Source organism: Furipterus horrens, unplaced genomic scaffold, assembly GCF_987537825.1.
Source record: "Furipterus horrens unplaced genomic scaffold, mFurHor1.1.pri manual_scaffold_6, whole genome shotgun sequence".
NCBI lineage: Eukaryota > Metazoa > Chordata > Mammalia > Chiroptera > Furipteridae > Furipterus > Furipterus horrens.
In genome coordinates, this window is record NW_028327176.1 from 25,956,970 (window position 1) to 25,980,734 (window position 23,765).

The window sequence follows — 23,765 nt, forward strand, 5'->3', positions numbered from 1 at the left end:
TTCACAACAAACACACTTGATTGTGCTTTGTCTTCTTAGAATTTTTAAGGGTTTGGGTGCTTTGGGGGACATGATTTTTATGCCTAAATTCTCCTTTTTCACAAAGTCACATGCTTTTTTTTTCTCTTGGCAAATGTCTTGTGACATGTAGAAGAATTAAAAACAATTTTACTGATAACATTCTTTACAAAAATGATCGTTGAGCTATAGTAATACAGACTTGAAGTTTTTTCAATGAGGACTTTAGTTTAAGAGTTTATAGAAAAGTCCCTGACTCTTGGCTACACATTACTTAAAGTTCATAATCACTTTTGCCATTTAATAAAAGTAATCCTAAAATGCAGTTTCTAATCTAAAGACATAGCAAGATTAGTTTTCACTCAAGAATCACTACTTTGATTTAATGATATTAAATGTGGTATGAGGTGATTGTTAGTGCTGTATAGATGTTCGCTACAACAATGGTCTTAAGAACATTTTATTTTTTAAGTCCTTCCATTTCCCTCACTGCTCCCGGAACCTGTTAGCTCTCAGACCCTGCTTCCCAAAAAGCTTGATATCTCCACATTCCTTCTGGCCCTCCCCCAGCTCTTTGCCAAGATCACCCTCTCCCTAAAAGTTAAAAGCCTCCAAAATAGCCAGCCCATTCCCCAATATCTAATCATAAACCCCGTTTTCTCTGGGAAAGCTCATGATTTGGGAGCAATGAGTACTGAATGGATAATTCAGAGTGGTCAGGAATACAGAACATGAAATAAGCGGATGAGCCAAAAGGAACAATATCAATAGGATTACACTTGTATTATTTCCACAATTATATGCTATTGCTGATTATAAAACACACCAGCAGACCCTCCATATCACCCTGCCCAGGCTCTGTAGCTTCAGCTTCACTGGAGAGGACACTCCAGCGTCATCGCAAGATGTGGATTCAACACGGGAGGAGACAGATACCGTGTCACTCCCGAGTCGGACTGCACAACCATTCTCAGTGGTGCAGATAGACTCTTAAGAAGCTACACCATCATCTCTCGAGACGGACGGCTGCCGACTCGAACACACACCAACGAAGATGACTACAAGGCTGTGTTCCTAACACAAAAGTTGAATGGGTGCTAATGCCTGTTACAGTGGCAGTAAACTTGAATTCCCAGTAACACAGAGGCAACCTCTTCACTGTGCCAGGCAAGTGTTGAGTGTTGTTTCTATATGCACAACCTTGAATCTAGTCATTAGTACCTTCAAAGATTTTCTCTAATACTATTTTATACATCTGTGTCTTGGTCAAGTGTCCAAGGTGAATTCTCCTGTTTACAACTAAAACTTCTGACCAATCAGCTCTACTTCATGGACTTGTGAAGCTCAAATGAGAGAGATACTGTAAATCATTAATTAATGTAGGTTGGCATTATGATAAACTTTTAAACTTATGTTCAAAATGTTTAGTTGTATTAAGCACAGTTGAGTCTATAATTTATTTCATTTTTATGCCCTCTCTGAATAGCACTTTACAATTTGCGGCCATTTGGGAACAATGAACAGCAACTAAACATATATTACATTATTGATTTTGCTATGAATATCTTGACCTAAAAGACACTTATAAAAATCTTCACTAAAGCAAATTTCTAATCAAAGTAATTTTTATCACAGACTTATTAGTACTTGGCAATCCTTGCAATGTTACCCATCTGAGTTTCTGAGGCATAAAACTATGAGGACCTTAAGGGCAGGCACCATATAGCATTTATTATTGTGCCAGCACTAGGCCTGACATTAATTGACATTCAATAAATTTTCATTCAAATAAACTAAAGTATAACCAGAAGGGCAGTAACCTGAATGTTTTATCAATTTCATTCCCTTTTGGTAGAGGTATTCCATTTAGATGGGAAAGGCTTGGCTTGGTCAGTTAGTGTCTCACTTTATTTCCTTTCACATTTTTAAAATTCCAGACTGATGATTAACCTCTCTGATCAATGTAAAAACTATGAATATCATTGCTATATTATTTTACTAAAAAAATATTTTTAAGGCAAACAAAACCTATACTCATCCCTCTCCCTCAGAGATAATTAAGAGGTAATTATACATGTGTAAATGTGCAACAACTAAAGAATATTATTGAGAAAAATGTTATTGTTTGCTTCTTCCTAGACAGACCATCAAGAAAGCAGAAATGCCCTTGTGATTATTACTGAGAAAATAAGTTCATTTTTCCTGGGTTGTTGCATGGTAATGCATATAACAAGGCCAACAAGGTAGAGAAGAAGAATGCTTACTCATCTCTGAAATGACCATCCCATACATAACATTTTTTGTTCAAGAACTCTTGTGTGCAAATATTACACAAGTCAGTTGGATGAAATTCCAACTAGATGAAAAATATTTCTGACTAATCTCATCAAAGAATAAAATATTTTATATACAAGGTATAGATTACAGATTAGGAATTTTCCCTTTGAAAAGATAAAGGCTAAAAGGAGGTTTCTTTAAAATGAATGAAATCATGTAAGTGAACATAGATCAAGTCTCCAAATGTGACAACTCTAACTGCTATATACTGAATGTGCACCACCCTTTCAAATTCATACATTGAAACCTAATCCTCAATGTGATAGTATTTGGAAGTGGGGCCTTTGGGGTGATTAGATCATGAAGGGAGATCCTCATGAATGGGACTAGGGCTCATAAAAAAGACACCTCACAGAGCTTCCTCAGCCCCCCCCACTTCCTTCTACCATATAAGGACATAGAGAAAGAAGCTGGTCATCTATGAAGCACGAAGTGGGCCCTTATCAGACACTGAACCTATTAGCACCTTGACCTTGGGCTCATTAGCCTCCAGAATTAGTAGAAATAAATTTCTATTGTTTAAAAACCTCTTAGTCTATCATATTGTGTTGCAGCAGCCCAAATAAACTAAGATACTAATCTAATATCTTTTACTTATAAACTCAAAGTTTCTTGGACAAATAAAGGGATACAAAATGTTCTGGCATATAATCCCTCCTTAATAGTCACTCTTTTACCATTCTACTAAAAATTGATTGGAGTTGGCAGGCTTGTTTTTAAAACCAAAACCAGTCCCAGGTAAGAATCAAAACTTTTGAATGTTCACACTACGGTGCAAACCACTGTATTTACTTTAATCTAAGATGCTATATTTGAACCTTTAAAATAAGATATATTTATAACTTTGGGGAATTATTTTTTCTTTCCATTTTATTTTGTATTTGTTTCAGGTGTACAGCTTAGTGGATAGACAAGCATATGTTTTACATAATCTTCACCTGGCACCATACATAGTTATCACCATATTACTGACTGTATTCCCTATGCTGTACTTTACATCCCGGTGACCATTTAATAACTACCAATTTATACTTCTTAATCCCTTGACCTCTTTAATCTAGTCCTCCAATAGTCCTCCCCTCTGGCATCCACCAGTTCACTCTCTGTGTCTATGAGTTTGTTCCAATGTTGTTTGTTCATTTACTTTGTTCTTTAGATTCTACATATAAGTGAAATCATATGGTATTTGTCTTTCTCTGACTAACTTATTTTAATAAGCATAATACCTTCTAGGTCCATCCATGCCATTGCAAATGGTAAGACTGCATTCCTTTTTAATGACTGAGTAATATCCCATTGTAAATATGTACCACCATTTTTTATCCACCTGTCTACTGATGGGCACTTGGGCTACTTCCACATCTTGGCTATTGTAAATGATGCTGCAGTGAACACAGGGCACATATATTCCTTTCAATTAGTGTACTGGGTTTCTTTGGCTAAATCCCCAGAAATGGAATAGCTAAGACAGAAGCGATTCTGTTTTCCATAGTGGCTACACCAGTCTGCATTCCCACCAGCAGTGCACAAGGGTTTTCTTTTCTGCACATCCTCACCAACACTTGTCATTTGCAGATTAATTGATGACAGCCATTCAGACAGATGTGAGGTAATATCTCACTCTGGTTTTAATTTGCATTTCTCTGACAATTAGTGACATTGAGCATCTTTTCATATGATGAAATCAGTTCTATTTTTATATATAATAAACTATCAGAAAGGGAAACTAAGAAAACAATCCCATCACAATTGCACCAAAAATATATTTTTTAATATATATAAATATATATATGAATAAATTTAACCAAGGAAGAAAAAGATAGGTACTTAAAAAATTATGTCACTAAAGAAAGAAATCAAAGAAGATACAAATAAGTATAAGCATATACCATGTTCATGGATTGGCATAATTAACATCATTAAAAGGTCCATACTACCCAAAGCAATCTGTATATTTAATACATCCCTGTCAAAATACCAATAGCATATTTCACAAAACTAGAAGAAATAATTTAAAAATTCATATGGAACCACTAAAAGAACCCAAATAGCGTCAGCAATAGTAAGGGAAAAAAAGAACAAAATTTGTGGAATCACATTATCTGATATCAAACTATTCTACAAGATGATAGTAACCAAAATGATAGTAATCAAAACAGCATGGTAGTGGCATAAAAACAGAGATACAGATCAATGGAACAGAAGGGAGAGCCCAGAAATAAACACATGTCTATATAGTCAATTAACATTTGACAAAGGAGGCAAGAACACACAATGGGGTAAAGATGGTCTATTCAATAAATGGTGATGGGAAAATGGGATACTTGCAAAAAAAAATGAAACTAGACCACCTTCTTACATCATACAAGAATAAATTTAAAATAGAGTAAAGACTTAAATGTAAGATTCAAAATCATCAAAAAATCCTAGAAGAAATCATAAGTAACAAAATCACTGCCATTTCTCTTAGCAAGATTTTTTTCTGATAGAGCTCCTCAGACAAGGAAAATAAAAATAAATAAATAAACAAATGAGATTACATTGAACTAAAAAGTTTTTGCACAGCAAAGAAAACCATCAACAAAAGAAGGAGACAACCTACTAAATGGGAAAACATATTTGCCAACAATACATCTGATAAGGGTTTAATATCCAAAATTTATAAAGAATTTATACTACTCAACATCAAAAAAACAAACAATCCAATTAGAAAATGGGCAGAGGAGCTGGATAGACAGTTCTCCAAAGAAGACATGTAATTTATATGTGACATTAATAAGTAGTTTTTTTTTTCAGTATCCAGATGCTTCAACTGCTACCTGTACCAGCTCAATAGAAATGAGCACCAAATTCTTTCTTCCCATTGCTCATAACTGAACAGAGGCTCCCATGGTGCATTTGACCGGTGAAGCCCAGGTGTATCCCAGGAGCAAAGGAAGCTGCTGGGAATTTGAGTTCTGACTTCTAAAATAATAAGGCTACCCTCATAACTTGGACGATTTCCAAAATATAGAAAGACTAAACAAAGGATGATGGGTAAGCACAACTATGACAAATGTCCAATAAATAGTGATAGGGCAGGACTCACTGTACTCATTGTACAGAGAGATTATGTGAAATAACTAAGATCACAACCAGGATATGGCAGACTTCCCAGGACATTCTTTTCTTCATTGAATGTCAAAGCCTTCCAAATTAATACTCCTAAAGAGACTAGACTAGCCACACACTCGATGGCCGATGGACACATTTTAACACATAAAGGCAAAACTGCTTTCATACCCAATAAGCTGAGTGCTCTCACCCAAAGGGAGAGAAAATTACCAATGTCTGAAGATGTCATCACATTTACACATGATACTTTTGACATCTCAGCTTCTAATGAAGGCTTCAAAATGGGGAGTCTAAGGAGCTGGATAAAGGAAGGACTTTGAACTGCTGTCCATTGGATGTTGCAGAGAGGTTGCAGCATATTTGATAATTGTGGACAAGTAGAACTTTGGTATTCATGTCTGCAAGAATTTTATGTGCACTACTTAAATTGTGAATTGCAAATGGGCAGAAATCCCAGACTCACACTCTTCCAATGGCCATTGGCTGTAATTCTTCCTTGGCAGAGAAGAAAACAATAAAGCCTCTCAGCTGTCACGTATTCTCCTTTTCTTTCATTTTTCCCGGTGTCCCAGTTTGCAGGTCTGTTCTTGCAGAACCACTTTTAATATTTTTTATTGATTGCTTTTAGAGTGAGAAAGGAAGAGATAAAGAGAAACATTGATTTGTTCTTCTACTTATTTATGCATTCGGTGGTTGATTCTTTTTTATAAGTTATAATATTTTATTTTATTTACTTCTTTGTTTTCCATTTTTAAAGGTTTTATTTTTTCCATCACCATTTATCACCCCATTCCCTCTTTCACCTCACCCACCCCATCCCCACAATCAGCTACACTGTTGGCCATGTCCGTGAGTTCTCTCTTTTTTTTCCCTTTTTGCTCAATCCCTCCACCACCAACCCCTCCCCACCTACCCCGCCCCCAGAGCTGTCAGCCTGCTCTCTATCTGTGAGTCTGGTTGATTCTTGTATGTGCCCTGATCAGGATCAAACCTGCAACCTTAGCATATCAGGACTATGCTCAAACCAACTGAGCTACCCAGCCAGGGCTCACAGACCACTTTTTAAAAGTGACAACGACAACAGCAAAGCATGCTGACGACAGAAATGCCGAGAGAGGCTTTCCACGCTTCTGCCCGCTTTGGCGCTGCCCTCACACATGCCGGCCCCATTCGTGCATGAGTCCTGAATCAGGAGACCTAAGAAGGAGAATTGTCCTCAAAACAATGAAACTCGGCTTTGTTCTGTCATATAAATAAGACCGAGAAAACATAAAAGTAGATTTGGGGTCTCTTCTGTTCATCAAATGTATCTACCATGGTTCTCCAACTGACAAATGGCAAACGCATTTTTCATCCATACCAGAGCACTAGAAGATACAATACAAACTGCATTTTTAAAATCCCTACTAAATATTGGTATAGCTAGGAAAGACTACTTTGGGGCATGTACAAATTAAGAGACATTGTGACTTCAAGGGACCTTTATTCTGAGGTTCTAAATACAGATATACAGATATCTAAATATTTCTTAATACCATAATGAAGAGGATTGGTTCATAGTATGCAGATTAGCTGTTTTGTTCATTTATGTTGGCTGTGCCTTGCTGCAGTGCAATTATAAGCTAAATTGCAGTGTAGAAAAATCATTCAGATAACTATCTGTGACTGTCAATATCAAATCTGCAAAAGTTACTCCTTATTGTATCAGCAGGGGCATCTAAAAGTATAAAACTTGTGAAATGGGCAAGCACTAAAGATCATTTTTAAAAAGGCATTCAATTTTTGTGACTTAAATGACTAGGGCTTACTTTACAGTTTTCTAAAACAATTAGATTTTCTTTCAATACAACAGGTTTTATAAAAAACACAAAATTAATATAATTGAAACTTTTTCGTGTAAATTTTAAAAATTAACTGAATTTGCATCAAGATGTTGAATTTAACCTCTTTATTCTGACCCCATGAAAAAAAGTTCTAGATCAAACTGGAGTATTAGAACTGCCACAGAGAAGTTAGTGCTCCTGGACTCATTCCATGTTTTATCTTGAAAAGTCTATTTCACTTGTGCCCTCCTTTTCTGTCCTTTTCAGCTCTACCCTAGATTTTTATTTCATCCTAGGCAATCCACTCAGAAAAATAACAGTGGCAATAGTTTATTTAAAACTTTATGAAGTTCAATAGTGAAGTAAAAGAGTACATTAGAAAGGAAAGTGCTGTCTCGAGTCTACCAATAGGTAACTTTATTTAATCTGTTTTCTTGGTTTGGTTTGGTTTTTCTCCAACAGACATCATACTAGGTAACTAGGAAAAGTCCATTAAATATCTTTTAAATCTGGAATTCATCTGCAATTCATGCAGCCTTGTCATGAGTCCTAAACTTTGAGGTAGCACAACTGATCTTGGCTATTACCACCTTCTTCAAGTTGATTGGCCTATGAGTGGATTGTAAATGTCTTGAGGTTAGGGAATCCCTTTTATTATCAGTTTTTATTTTTGGTTAAAGAAAATATCCCAGACTTCACAAAATATCCTGGATGGAGACTTGGGCTGACTTATTAAAATGTAATAACATTGAGACCTAAGCCAAAGAAGCAAAGAGTTCCCAGCCACCACTGATGTTCTTTATTCTGCAGAGTTTCTAACATTCTTACATTTCATTTTGTGTCCTTATTATACCTTTTGGTCCTTAAAAACATTGAGCTAAATCCCACTGGTAAACCACAGTCTAGGCTTTGTGCCACTCTGAGTTTTAATAGAAAGAAAATGTCTTACTCATAATAGAAAAGAAAATAACATTTATCCTTATATTCTATGGAAATATTATCAATGCATTGCAAAGATTATATAACCAATGAAGAATAAATAATTGCTCTAGATGAAATTCAGAATATAAATAGCAGAAGGCTATATAACCAACAGGTTTAGAGTGGTTATCTCTGAGTAAATAGAACGTGTATTTTTACTTCCTTTTTATTAGCAATAATTTCTACTTTAACAAAAGTCATATATAACTTTTGTAAAAGAATAAACAATGAATTTCATGTTTAATTTTAAAAGTACACATCCAGACTTTAGTTTACAAAAAAATTAAAGAGGTACCAACTACCAGTCAAGATGGAGGCATAGGTAAACACGACTTGCCTTCTCACACAACTAGAGCAAAAATCACAACTAGACTACAAAACAAATATCACCCAGAACTATTGGGAAATCAAGCTGTATGGAAGTCCAACAACCAAGAAGTCACATTCCGTATGGATAAGAGGAGAGGAGATGCAGAGTGGCACAGAGAGGTGTGGAGACATGAAAAGGGTTGTCTCACATCCATGTATGGTAGATAAAAATCAGGAGGGATACCTCAAGAGTGAGAGATCCTAGCCCCAGACCAGACCACCCAGCCCAGGGTTCCAGTGAAGGAAGATAAGTCCCCATAACTTTTGGCTATAAAAACCAGTGAGAGTTGGAGCAGTGGAAGAAATTACAGGATTCTGAGAAGACTTCTCTGAAAGGGCCCACAACAGACTTAGGACTTATGCAGATACACCCTCTCTGAGATTCAGCACCAGGGCAATAGCTGGAAGGGCACCAGTGGCATACAGGGAGAAATTGAAATGACTAGCAACAAGGCAAGTGCCAGAAGACAGCTTCCTCCTGGGAAAAACTCCAGTGCTGGGCAGTGGCATTGTCCCTTCTCTGAGTTCTCCCACACACAGAGCCACAAAGCAGTGACACAGGTTGCCCAACCCTGGTGATTACCTAAGGCTCCACCCCATACATCTTATAGGTGTGCTTAGTAGGCCACACTACTAAGACAGGGAATCAAAGTGGCTCTACCTAATACACAGAAACAAACAGAGGGCGGCTGCCAAAATGAGGAGACAGGAAATATGGCCCAAATAAAAGAACAGAACAAAACTCCAGAAAAAGAAACTAAATGAAATGGAGATAAGCAACCTATCAAGTGAAGAGTTCAAAACACTGATTATCAGAATGCTCCAGGAACTCACTAAGTGCTTCAACAGTATAAAAAAGACCCAGACAGAAATGAAGCTTACATTAAGTGAAATAAAGAAAAATCTACAGGGAACCAACAGTGAAGGGGATGAAGTTGAGAAGCAAATCAATTATTTGGAACATACGGAAGAAAAAAGCATTCAATCAGAACAGCAAGATGAAAAAGGAGAATTCAAAAAAAAAAAAACAAGGACAAGCTAAGGAGCCTCTGGGACATCTTCAAACATCCCAACATCTGAATCATAGGGTTCCCAGAAAAGAAGAGGAAGAGCAAGAAATCAAAAACTTATTTGAAAAAATAATGAAAGAAAAATGCCTTAATTTGGCAAAGGAAATAGACATACAATTCTAGGAAGCACAGTGAGCCCCAAACAAGCTAGACCCAAAGAGGACCACACCAAGGCACATCATAATTAAAATGTCAAGAGTTAAAGATAAAGAGAGAATCTTAGCAGCAAGAGAAAAGCAGAGAGTTACCTACAAAGGAGTCCCCCATAAGGCTCTCAGCTGATTTCTCAAAAGAAACTGCAGGCTATAAGGGACTGGCAAGAAGCATTCAAAATGATGAAAAGCAATGACTTACAACCTAGATTACTCTATCCAGCAAAGCTATCATTTAGAATTGAAAGGCAGAGAAGGGCTTTCCAGACAAAGTAAAACTAAAGGAGTTCATCATCACCAAGCCATCACCAACCCACCACCAGGGAATTATATAAGAAACAGGAGATCAAAACTATGACCATTAAAATGGCAATAAATTCACAACTCTTAACAAATGAATATAAAAAAAAAGACTAGGCAAACAAGTGAGACAGAAACAGAATCACAGATACGAAGATCATTTGTAGGGTTACAAACTGGGAGGGGGAGAATAATAAAAAGGTGCAGGGACCAAAGGAGTACAAATTGGTAGGTAGAAAATACACAAGGGGATGTTAAGAACATAGGAAATGGAGTAACCAGGGAACTTATATGCATGACTCATGGACATGAACTAAGGGGGACTGCTGGAGGGAATGTGGGTACTGGGTGGAAGGCAGAAAAGGGAGAAAATTGGGACAAATGTAATAGCATGATGAATAAAATATATTTTTTAAAAATTACAGAGGTCCCTATACTTTCATTCAATCTATGGTCTTGAAGGATGATCAGGATTTAGGAGAAATTTCACAAACATAAGAATAAAATTTAATAAATCTAATAATTTTATAGTAATAACAATTAACACCACAACATTATCTAAAACTTATAGTCCATACTATGTATCAGGGACTATTCTAAATGTATCCATGTTATTAAATTTTATCAACAGCTTTGTATGAAGTAGGTCATGCTATTTTCCATTTTACATTTGCGGCAACCGAGATACAGAAAGGCCCAAGTACATCAAGTCCGAAGTTCATAACCACTCAGCTGCATGGTATCTCATAAGATTTTTATTTTTGGTAGTGAATAATAATAATTTGTATTGATTTTGTTCATAGGAATCATTCTGGATAGTGTTTATTTTAGAAGCTCAGAAATTTAGAAATCTCCTGCCTTTAAATTTTATGTTAATTGAAACATACTTCAAAGGCTATCAATGAGGGGTAATAAAAAGGAAGTTAATTGGAAAGTCTGAGGCTGTGATTGATCCCCTAGAGCATATGTTGGCTTTTCTTCCAAGAGCACTTGAGAGTGGAGTTTGTCCTAATTAAAGAAACTAGCATTTACGGAGCTGTTCCCTGGCCCCTCCCTCCACATAGCATGGTGGGAAACCAGCATTGGTTTCACCCTGGTCCTCCAAACAATGTTTTCTTCTCTTTAGAGTCTCATAATGCTTTGAAGTGAGTCTTTTTATAAGAGACCTAATGAGAAAGATGGATAATAAGTCTTCCAGAAAAGTCTGTTTGTTTGTTTTTTCTTTAGGGTAAACGACAATATTCTGCTTTCTTTAGAATTTCCACTTTTTCTTTTGTAAGAATTAATACCCCTTCACATAATCTAAATTATGATCCCTGAGCTTTGCCACTCAGATTTTTGTGAAATATTAAAGAAAATAATCCTGTCACCAAAGAAAAACTTAAATGAGCTATTTTTATTGTGAATACAGAGATCTAGTTTATTTTTCTTGGATTGTATGAGAACTACAGTCATCCTTTGTGTCAAGTGGGTCATTTACCTGCTTCTTCTCCCTATAATGCAGAGCCTAATTTCAAGTTTTCTGAAAGTACATATAATTTATTTACAAGGGCCTCAAGACTGTTTGTATCCACATCAGAGAACAGTATAAGAATGATAATTACTTATGGCAAGAGGTTCTTTTATGAATTGCAAACTGTTCATGCTTTGTTTTAATTTATTCCTCTCTCTTGGGATCTGATAGTGATGGACTTCATAAGCTTATTCTGGCCTCTGGGCATGTTCCATGCTGATTTATAAGGTGAGAAACTTTTAGTCAGTTCTGTTCTTTGGGATGTTATTAATCAAAATATAGAAGGAGATGGCTTAGACTGAGGCCAGAACTCCTGGAGTTCAGCTGTAGCTCTGACACTACCAAGGTCATTAGCTTTGGATGAGTTTACATGTCTGGGCCTCAGTTTTCTCAACTATGAAATACAAATTTAAACAGATGATTCTTGGGCCATTTCCATTTCTGAAATTCTATGGCTTTTAAGAGATGTTCAGTTTTCTGTATGAGAAAATTGGGAAGCCAACCTGACTCATGAAAGGTATGTAAACATTAAATTTTAACTGTTCAAGACAGAGTAGTTACACATTATGAGTAATGATTGCTTTTTTCATCATATCACCCTGGGCCTACTGCCTAGAAAATATTGACTATTTATATAATTGCCTTAAGGCACTATATTATTCAGATGAACACACAGCAAAAATAAATTTATGGTACATAAATTGTAAAAGGAAACCACATCTTAGTCTCTGCTTTCACCAACCTTTTCTTTTTAATTAACCAGGGAGTTATTCATTTATTAAACATTCAATGAGCATTTCTTGAACATTTATGTTCATGTGATGAAGTAGATATTTGCTGTTTACATTATCTTCTCCCAGAAATTCTGAAGGGTAGAAAATGAGGATTAGAGAAGTTATATCTGGTTCAAATATGAAAATTGATAAGTGGTGGGGCTACAATTTGAACCCAGATCTCTTGGATCTGTGCCAAATATGTTTGTTTTTCCCTCCAGACCCATTCTTCATTCTTCTCCACTCTGCCCCCATCCAGAGGGCTGGCCTGTATGAGACCATCAATCTGCCATTAAGGAAGTTCAGTAAGAGGTACTCAGGAAGGGAGAGAGTGAGGATAGATGAAGTCTTTAATTCCCTGCCTCCTTCCCTTCAGATTCATCTAGGACTGGCTGTGTCCCTGCACCATAGCTCAGTGTTCCATTCAAGTTGGCCCACTCTACACAATTCTTCCCTTCCGGGTGTGGTCATGCTCCTCACCCTAGTGAATCCAGTAATGGTGACAACTCTGGGGTATTGTACTTCACTTTTGATTTCCTACATTCTGCCCTTGCTACAGGAAATAGTCCCTTTTTAAGCCCTTCTAATATTATCCTAGTTTGAATATGCCCTCTCTTTCTTTTGCAGGGACACTGACTAAAACAGTCTCTAAATCTCTGGCTACCGTGCCATGCATACTGTTTCTCAAATCAGGACACAACTACCGGATTTAATCAAATATTTGGGATCAGATACCCTCCAACTGCAACAAGAACTACTGTTTGTAAAAAATTACTGTTTTCTATTCCTGTATCTCTCTTATCAATTAAAACTTGAAATCAGCAAAATATAGGATTCAGGGATGATCTAATTCTGTTATGGCCTCAGAACATTTTGCATCAGAATGATTCAGACAAATAAATCTAGCCCACAATAGGACTGAATAACTGATCCACCATCAGTTCCTACCAGTACAGGAAAATATGCTTGATATGCTATCACTTCAACTGCCCACACATCCATCCAGCACTTAGGATTAAGTCTGAGAGAGAATTATAACATAGAAGAGATTATGTGACACCATAAAAGAAACACTAACTTCTAATGGTGTTATTTGTGTTGCCTGGGGATTGACATTAATTTCTTTTTTTCTCAAACCCTCCTCCATCTCGAAAAATAATAATAATAATGGAATTTCTATTGATTCTGCTAAATAGGCAGAATTCTTAGACTATGGCGTCCTTACATCCTGTCTAAGGAAGATACCCACACACCAACTTCTTTGCTTAAATCAATTAGGTAATGAGCCACAAGGTGCTAGAACTTCTTGGCCTGAAGCAAGCAAGAGCTAATTAATCTAAATGTTGATGCACTAACTGAAAAGACTTGCTTAAGGACAGAAAAAGAAGTCTCTAGACTGTGCATCTCTTACCTGGTATTTCATGCCTGGCTTCTAGGAGTCTTTAGAACTATGGAGAAGTGTGAAAAACCTTGTGTGCTTGTGCTTTTTGATGGGAGAGGGACTCCACCGCATAATCAGAATCTCAAAGAGGTCTAAGAACCAAAACTAACAAGAGGAAATGGGCAATATGTCTGCTTCATTGGCTAGATCAAGAAATATAGATTAGTGGACAAGATACTTCAATATTATTCTGATTCCATATAACCATCAGACAACTTTCTGTTCTTGCTTTAATTTTCCACATAGGGTTTGGAAAGATACACCTTAACATCAATTATTGCATTACCTAAAAATCAGTTTTATGGATTTGAAATAGATCCTTTTGTCCTTTTTCTCAAGGCTTGAATTCCCCTGAATAGGCTGTTGATCAAATTTGCAGAACTATTGGACTGGAGAACTGGATTCAGAAACAACAATAATAATGAACTAAATCTCTGACATGTTTAAGATCTTTTCTGACCACGAATCACAGCATAGCCCCTCACTACTAAAGCTTCCACCTGGAGTTTAAATATGCCAGTATTAAGTATCAAGAAAGTTTACATATTCTGGTACTATTTTTTCTTATATATTTATTACTCTTTTCTCACCAGGGAACCAGCAATGTACAATTTAGTAACTATTAAAAAAAAACTTTTATTTGAAAAAATAGAGGTCCTAAGTATATAATAAAAAATAGCATATGTTTAAACTGAACAAGGTAATAATTGCTCCTTTCTATTCAGATCAGTGGATTTCATTTGGGTGGCTGTGTGGTATAATGTAATAATGTATTTGGTCAGCTTTGTCCCCAAAGAACTATTGATGTGATTTTTAAGGTTACCTTTCTCTATTATTATGTTCACATAAAGAACTCTCTTCAAAGGGAATATGCTACAAAGAAATCCATTGTGATACTGTAATGAATGTCGTTCACCAAACTCAGGAAAGAGAATTAAGACTATAACTCTAATTCTCTAATCTATGCTGGAAAAGACTGTATCTCTAGTTCTCATAAGATACTGCCTTTTAGCACCATTTACCCCATTGAGGCACTCCCTCTATAGCCCCCTCCATAGTCTTCAAGTTTCTTTCAAACTGTCTCAAAACCATTACCCAGGCTTTGCTATGATCAAAGTCAATGGTCACTTATTTATCTTTATCTTCCTGGAGCTTCTTCTACCATTTGAGATGATCACTCCCTTCTCCAAACACTCTGTCTCCTTGGTGGTGTTTAACTGCTGAGATTACCCTCCTTTGGTCTCCTCATATCACTCTGCTCATTCTCCCGCATCTCCATTACTAATGACTCAGTGGCTCAGCCCTTCTCTTAAATGTTGTGTCCGCCATCATTCTATCCTTAATAATGTTCTCATTGAGAAATCTCATCCACCACTTCTATGTGGCAACACTCATATCAGTATCTTCATGCCACGCCACTCTGCTGAATATCTATATCCAGTGCATCTAAATACCAACCAGGCATGTCCCTGATGAAATTCATTATCCTCCTTAACCTTCTCCTCTGCCAAATTAGTCCCTCCTTCTTAATCTTTCCTTAGCTTAATATTATCATCTCCCACTTAGGCATTCTAGTCAGAGGTGATTAACTCTCCCTGAGACCTTTACACAAATAATAATATTTGAGCTCCAGCCTCATAAATAAATATAAATGTACTAGTTTGAAAAGACATAAGATCGCATTCCAAGAATGTAACAATAATTTCAAAAAATCAATGAGTTGAACACTTTTATATGTTTTTTAATTTAAAGTTCATTAAAAAAATTTTAAAAACAAAGATAGATGAAAAGTCACTGAATCATGAAACAGTATATGTGTGTGTGTGTGTGTACATATATATGATTACATATATATATATATGTAATCATAATGACTATAATATAAAGGGGAGAAAATATATAAAATGGAGATTCCAAAGAGTTGTTTTGAACTGAACTTAAGGAATAGACCTGAGACCAAAGTACAGAATGGAAAATCAGAGGACCATAACTGCTTCATCATGTAAAAGCCCTAGCATTGTTTCTATCTGGTTCATGCTGGATCTAGTAATGAGGCCATCTGCTTGTAATGCTTGCTCTGTGTGTGGCTTATGCCCAGAAATCTTCACGCCTTCCAGCAAAGTCATTTTTACACTGTACTTGACAGACAGAGCATGTGTTTGTGCTAAAAACACGGCAGGAAAGTGGTTTGGGGAGGTATCAGAAAAGCCTTAACCTTGGAAGAAGACAGCCACAAGCTCTAAGGAGGTAGTATTTAAAAGCTAGGGGCAGACTAATGCTGAGAACATTTTAGAAGCAATTCCTTAGACTCATATTATTACAAAGCAGGTCTCCGAAAAATCCCCAGAGCCTACAGTTGGGGGATAGAGGAAGAGGGCAGCTTTTAAGATACCTTTGCATAACTATGACTGGCAGCTAGTGTCTTAGCTATGCAAATAGTTTAGTTCTTCCAAGGTGCCAAAGAGATGGGAGGGGTTTTGACCATAAAATGGTAAGGAAAGAGCACACAGGGCATGTGCAAAGTTCTGTGAATGGTCAGAACCAGTTACCATGCCCAGTGCATTACAGGCCACGGTCAGGGATTTAGAAATAAGGCGGTAGCCATTTTTGGGAGAAAGGAAGAGCCATTCAGTTCACAGAGAGTAGAGTGACCCACGCTGTTTGCAAGGAGGTAGAAGAGGAGAGTAGAGGGAGTTCCACATGGTTTACAAGGAGGTAGAGTAGGGAGAACCACATGGTTTGCAGAGAGGAGAACCATGCAGTTTGCAGCAAGGAGACAACCACACAGTTTGCAGAGGAAAGAGAGAGAGATTCATGCAGCTTTGAAAGGGCAGAGAGAGAACCATGCGTGATCCAGTGCAACATGGCACATGTTTTCCTGGACTGTTATGCGGAGGCTGATGACATCATACCCCAGAGCCTGAAGGAGACAGCTGACAGATAAGGGGTGGGGAACTTCTGGGCATGTTTTTGGCTTCTAGCCTTTTGGGAACATGGGAAGTGCTGGGTCCCATGGGAGAAGAGTGCTCTGAGCTGAAGTGCTCACTGCCCTCCCCAGGTTGGAATACTGTAAATAAAGACCTGTTTTCCTCAACACTAGTTGTTGGGTTTTATACCAAGGTGCCATGTGAAAGAAGCCCCTTTTTCTCTGTAACAATATCACACCAAGGTAAGCAAGAACATCTGTTTAGAGTTGCTTTGGAGGAAGACAAAGTATGGTTGCCTCATTTTTTGCTTAAAATAATTTTTTTTTCTTCAATATTTAGTTAAAGGGAAGAAAGCCAAAAATGACTTTGAAAATCTGAGTGAGAACCCCATGGCCAACTAGATAAAGTCGAACTTATTTATCATGATCCTTCATAATCTGACTTCAACTTACTTTGCCACCAACCCAATCTCATGCCATTTACTATCATATACACTCAAGTCTTTGATAATTCACAAGTGTGGCATACCCTTTAATGCCTCAACCTCATTGAAAGTGCAGTTTGAGCTGTCTAAAATGTAACTTTCACCTTTTTCCAAAAGGATCAAGGAAAAGTGAACTTTCCCAGGATCAGACAAATTTTGAGTGTATGGCATGATTATGAGACATTAGATATGAGGAAAGAATCAAAAGGAATGGTCATAAAGTTTGAATGGAAACGCTCGGGCAAGAGATCACATGCCACAGGCTCCCTAAAGTATTTCCTATATTTATTTGTTTATTATTTTATTCTATATTTTATTGTTTATGTTATTACAGTACATCTCCCATTTCCATAATCAATCCCATCACCATTGTCCATGCCCATGGGTCCCAAATTAAAGTACCTAGAAATAAATTTAACCGAGGAGATAAAAGACCTATACTCAGAAAAACTATAGAACACTGAAGAAAGAAATTGAGGAAGATACAAATAAACAGAAATACATATTGTGTTCATTGATTGAAAGAATTAACATCATTAAAATGTCCATGCTACTGAAGGCAATCTCTAGATTCAACACAATTCTATTAAGATAGCAATGGCATATTTCACAGATCTAGAATAAATATTCCAAAAATGTATATGGAACCAAAAAAATACCCCCACAGCCTCAGCAATCTTGGGAAAGAACAAAGTTGGAGGGATCACAATACCTAAAATCAAACTATATACTACAAGGCTGCTGTAATCAAAATAGCCTGGTACTGGCATAGAACAGATGCACAAATCAATGGAACATAATAGAGAGTCCAGAAAAAAAACCATGTCTTTATGGTCAATTAATATTTGACAAAGGAACCAAGAGCATACAATGGGGTAAAGACAGTCTCTTCAATAAATAGTGTTGGGAAAATTGGACTAGTTGCTACATGCAAAAAAGTGAAACTAGGCCACTAACTTACACTAGTCACCAGAATAAACTCAAAATGGATTAAAAAAACTTAAATATGACATCATACCATAAAAATCCTAAAAGAAAACATAGACAGTAAAATGTCAGATATCTTGCATAGCAATATTTTTGCTGATATATCTCCTAGGGCAAGGGAAATAAAGAAAAAAACAAACAAATGGGACTACATCAAATTTCCTATATTCAGAGAACTAGGCTTTGGTGTGATGACAGCAACCAATATATGAAGGAATATCTTCAGAAATACAGTAATGGAATTTGTCTTTCATCATAGTCTGAGGATTTTACAAAGGACACCGTTAGATTATTCAAGGTCCTATTGACAAGGAACCTCAACAGAAAGTTCTTTCTAGTCTTTAGTATCAGGAATCATTTTTCTTCACCTGGAAAGCTGAATTTATTTTGCTCTATAGAAACTGGGCCCTCTGCATTAGCCACTGAAGGAAAGGTTAGAAGCAAATTTGGGAACCATCCTCTATGAGTAAATAGGACTCTGTAGCAAGAATCAGAAAAGTTTTTACAAAAGGCCAAATAGTAAATATTTTCATCTCTGTGGGCTATATTGACTCTGTCACAACTAGTCAATGCTACTTTGTAGTGTGAAAGCAGCCATAAACAATGTATAAACAAATGGATGTGACTGTGTTTCAATAAAGCTTTACTTACAAAAACAGTCAGTATGCTGGATTCAGCCTCCTGGCTGTAGTTTGCTGACCCTGCTCTATGGCAGACTTTTGTAACAGTCTCGATCATCATTCTGTTTAATCCCCTTAACTTACTTTTCTCCTTGTTCTTGCTTACCCTTAACTATTATTGTGTCCACATAAAGGAGAACTCTATTCAAAATAAATATGCTAGAAAGAAATCCATTGTGATACTGCAATGGATGTCCTTCACCACATGCAGGATGGAGAATGAGGCTATAACTCCAATTCTCTTATCTCTGCTGGAAAAGACTTTGTATCTCTCGTTCCCATCATAAGATGCTGCCTTTAAGCACCATTTACTCCACAAGATTTATGTAATTGTTCTTCCTTTCTGCTATTTTCTAAAGTAATAAATAAAAGTGTTAAAATTAACTGATTATAGGCTTGCTTTGTGGTTATATTCAAGTAAGAAAGGACACTTGCCAAAGTAAGCAGAACAAAGAAACATGTCACATGGGATGGATTGTATTAAGAAATCTAAGAATTAGAAAGTAATATTTTTATCAATTTTTTCATCTGGGTAAACATCTAAAGAAAAAGGCAGAGAGGGCCCAATTGGAGAAGGAGGGCAACAGTCAAGAAAGGTAATCACTGGGTAAGAAAGTAGGGAAGCACTGAGGTTGACAGTAGACCCTTTTTTAAATTTCCAGTGTAGTGATATTTATAGCTTTCTGGCTTTTACTCGTGTATTTTTAAATTTTGTGAAATCTATTTATAACACTGCTGTGTTCCACATGTTTATTCCCACTGTGTTATTGCTCACTCATCACTGTTCTAAATCCCTTAAAATTAACTTACTCAAAACATACTAAATATTAATGAACACCAATATTATATACCAGGTGATATTCCAGAAACTATATATGTATCAGTGAAGAAAAAAGACAATGTCCCTACCTTTATGGCATTTGTTTGCCAGTGGAGAGGAACAATGAATAAATAAACAATAAATAAATCTGTAGGGGGAAGGGGAATTAGAGGGATAAAAGCAGAGCAAGAGGACAGAGAGTGATGGAATTTCTATGTTCCTTTGGGTCAATGCCTGAATGAAGCATTGGAGACAGCCACACAGGGACCTCAGGGGAAAGAATTATAAGGCAAGAAACAAAGTACAAAGTTCAAAGGCTCTAAAGTAGGAATATGCCTGGCATTTTGAAAAATAACAAGGAAACCAGAGTGGCTGTAGTACAGTGAGCGAAGGGCAGAGCGGTAGGCAATGAAGTCAAAGAAAGAATAGAGGATTGGATCTCACTGGGACACAAAAGCTCCCTGTTAGAACTTTGGATTTTATTCTGAGATATGGAAAACCAATGGAAGTTTTTGACCGGAGGAGTAACATGATCTGACCTATATTTCAGAAAGAACTTCATGGCTGCTCCATAGAGAGTATGTAGTAAGGACAAAGTTGAAAACAGATCAGTTGAGACACTTGGAATTATCCAGGCAAAAGAGGGTGGTGGCCTGGAACAGAGTGACAGTAGAAGAGGCCAATTGTATTCATCTGAAAAAAGTGTTCTGACACAGTTTGCCAGCCAATTGGATGTGGGGTATGAAAGAAAGAAGTCGAAAATGACTCCAAAGTTTTTGATAAGAAGAAATGGAAGAATGAATTTACCAGTTATCAAGATGTGGAATTCTAAGAAGTAACAGGGTTGAGAAGAAAAATCAGGTATTGAAAACAGAAAACACGTGTTAATTTATGTAACATAACCCACCAACAAGTCTCTAAATCTGTAAGACTGTCTTATTGGGAAGACATCCAGTTGGCCCAAACTAAATATAATGGGCAAAAGGGTTTTGGACAGGTGAGATGTGCCTAGCACACCTTCCTCCAAAGAAGCCCTTTTTTCCTTTTTTTTTTTCTTTCTCCTAATTAATATGGAACATTGAAAAATTAATCCCTGCCTTTTGTCATCTAGTAGTTATAGATTGAATGATGTCTTTTAACCCTTTTCGCCAAATCTGTTGCCCCCAGAACACAACAAGGATGCCAGCCTGTTAAACCAAGCACGCTGTTGACCGGAGACAGCCAACTGACCTGGAGTCTGCACGATCCTTCCCCATGTGGGAAGGCCACCCTCCCCTCCACACCCCCACTATTATTAGGGTTTTCTGGACCCAAGTGTAGGTAGGACGACGACCATGTCCAGCTTGAAGCAGCTAGAGGAGCTTGAGACCTTCGCCCATTGTCCTTCACAAGATTACAAAGGGTCTTAATATCTGAGAGGGGGGGGTAGTTATTTTTTACGAACCAGGGGTATGGACTTGGGGGAGGGTTGCTGGGGGAGGGAGATGCTGGGTGGAGGGGAGTAAAGGGGAGAAAATTGGAACTGTTGTAACAATATAATCAATAAAATACATTTAAAAAAAAAGAAAAAACAGGTATTGAAATTGTTAAGTTTGGGGTGGCTAATTAGACATCCAAGTAGAGATTTTGACTATATATCTGGTTATGTGAATCAAGAGTTCAAGAAGAGTTACAGACTAGAAATATAAATTTGGGCATGGCCAACATATAGAAGATATTTAAAGCCATAGGCTGGAGGAGATTATCACAGGAGCGTGTGAAATTAGAGAATTTAAGAAGTCTCAACACTAAACTCTGGGGTGCTCCAACTTTAGGAGGTTTGAGATGGATATGAGGAATTAAGCTCGGGAGAACAAAAGATAGTAGCCAGCAAGGTAGGGGGGAAATGAGGAAAAAGTAGACTCCTGGAAATCAAATGTAGAAAATGTTCCAAAAATAAAGGCATAATCACCTGTGTCAAGTGAAGCTGACAGGTCAAGGAAGATAAAAACTGAGAGGTAACCTTTAGCTTTGGCAATAAAAGGTCTCTGATTTCAATCAGTTCAACAATGGGAAAAGATAAATTGTATGTCATGGGCATGGAAATTCTTTTTAGAGGTTCTCCTCCTCAAAAAGGAGGCAGAGAAATTGACAAAAAGTATAGAACTCAATAGAAAAATAGGCTATATAGCGTAAACATGGAGGTAGGTCTGTTTTTTGTTTTCTTAATAATAATTTTTCTTAATTGTTGCCCTATTGATTTTTCTTTTTTTCTTTTTTCCTTTTTAAATTGTTTTTGTTCTTTTATAGTTGTCCCAATTTTTCTCCAATTGGAATTAGGTTTTATAAGAAAAATTACTTGCTATCCTATGTACTCAACCTTCTCTTGTTTCATTCTTTTTTTTTTTTCTCTCTCTCTCTTCCTTTCTATTATAAAATCCTGCCCTCCTCCACACCTGCCTGGACACCCAGGGTACTGAAGGGCCTCCCTATGTTCCTGTATCTAAGATCTCAGAAATAAAGAGCTGAACCCATTCTACTAAGGAGATAATAAGGCTGCACAGATCTTCAATGGCAGATGCTTTGTATTTTTGACATTGATCAGTAACCCTCAGCAAAAATAATGGATTCAAAATAGATTATCTCTAAATATCAAGACAGCTCTACCACTACCTCTACCTTCCCCCTCAACCCTATTGTAAAATGCTATAATATAATGAATGATAACACTAATTTGGAAAACAGACAAAAGATAAAAAGGTATTTTGAATCACAAATGTTCTCTTTTTGCACCATTGTAACATGTTAGGTTTTGTTCCAAAAAGTGCAACTAGAAGCAACTAAGATGTCATTTAGTAGGTGAATGGATAAATAAACCGTGGTATGTCCAGACAATGAAATATTATTCATCACTAAAAAGAAATGAGCTAGCGCATCATAAAAAGACATGGAGGAACTTTCAATGCATATTACTAAGTGAAACTAATCAATCTGAAAAGGCTACATACTGTAAGATTTCAAACATATGACATTCTGGAAAAGGCAAAACTATGAAGACAATAAAAGTATCAGTAGTTTCCAGGTGTGGGGTTGAGGGAGAGATCAATAAACAGAGCACAGAGGATTTGGGGGGCAATGAAAATTACTCTGTATGATACTATAACGATGGGTATGTGGCATTATAAATTTGTCCAAATCCACAGAACACACAACACCGAAAGTGAACCCTAGGGTAAACTGTGAACTCTAGGTGATAATAATGTGTCATTGTCAGATCATCCTTAATAAAAAATGTGCCGTTCTGGTGAGTGACATTGATAATTGAGAAGGCTGGGGGGTGGGGGCAATGGCAATATGAGAAATCTCTGTACCTTCCTCTCAATTTTTTTGTAAACTTAAAACTGTTCCTAAAAATTGTCTTTAAAAATAAAATTATATCAATGGAGGGACACAAGAGAATTGATGTTGGTTTTAACTTTTAAACTTCAAGTTTATTCATGTTGTAAACATTTCTGGCACCTACTATATGCAGCCAGTGTGCACAACACTGCTGGGAGAAAAGAGGAGAAAACAAAGAATGAAGGAGATAAGAGTGACTACACTCAAAACAGATGATTCCACTCTCTTTTATCTCTGATGATAGTTAATTTTAGAACTTCAGATATTCTTAAATCGTAATTGTTTGCATCAACTAAGTGTTTTTAACACAAACCACTCTAATAAACTTCTGAATTCAGAAAAACAGAGGGAAATTCCCTACCATTACTTTTGCATCAGATTAGGCATGACAACAAAGAATAGGTGTTCTAGCATTAAAGGTGAAATATTTTTTAACTACTGCCATTCCATTATACTGTTTTTCTAGTAATATTTGAATTTGCATAGCAGTGTTTAAACATCAAGTCTAATAAAAATTAATAATTCAGAGGAAAATGGAAGTGGAATATACCTCTGTAATAGTTATTTATATGAAAATAGGCAGGGTCTCCTAAAATCA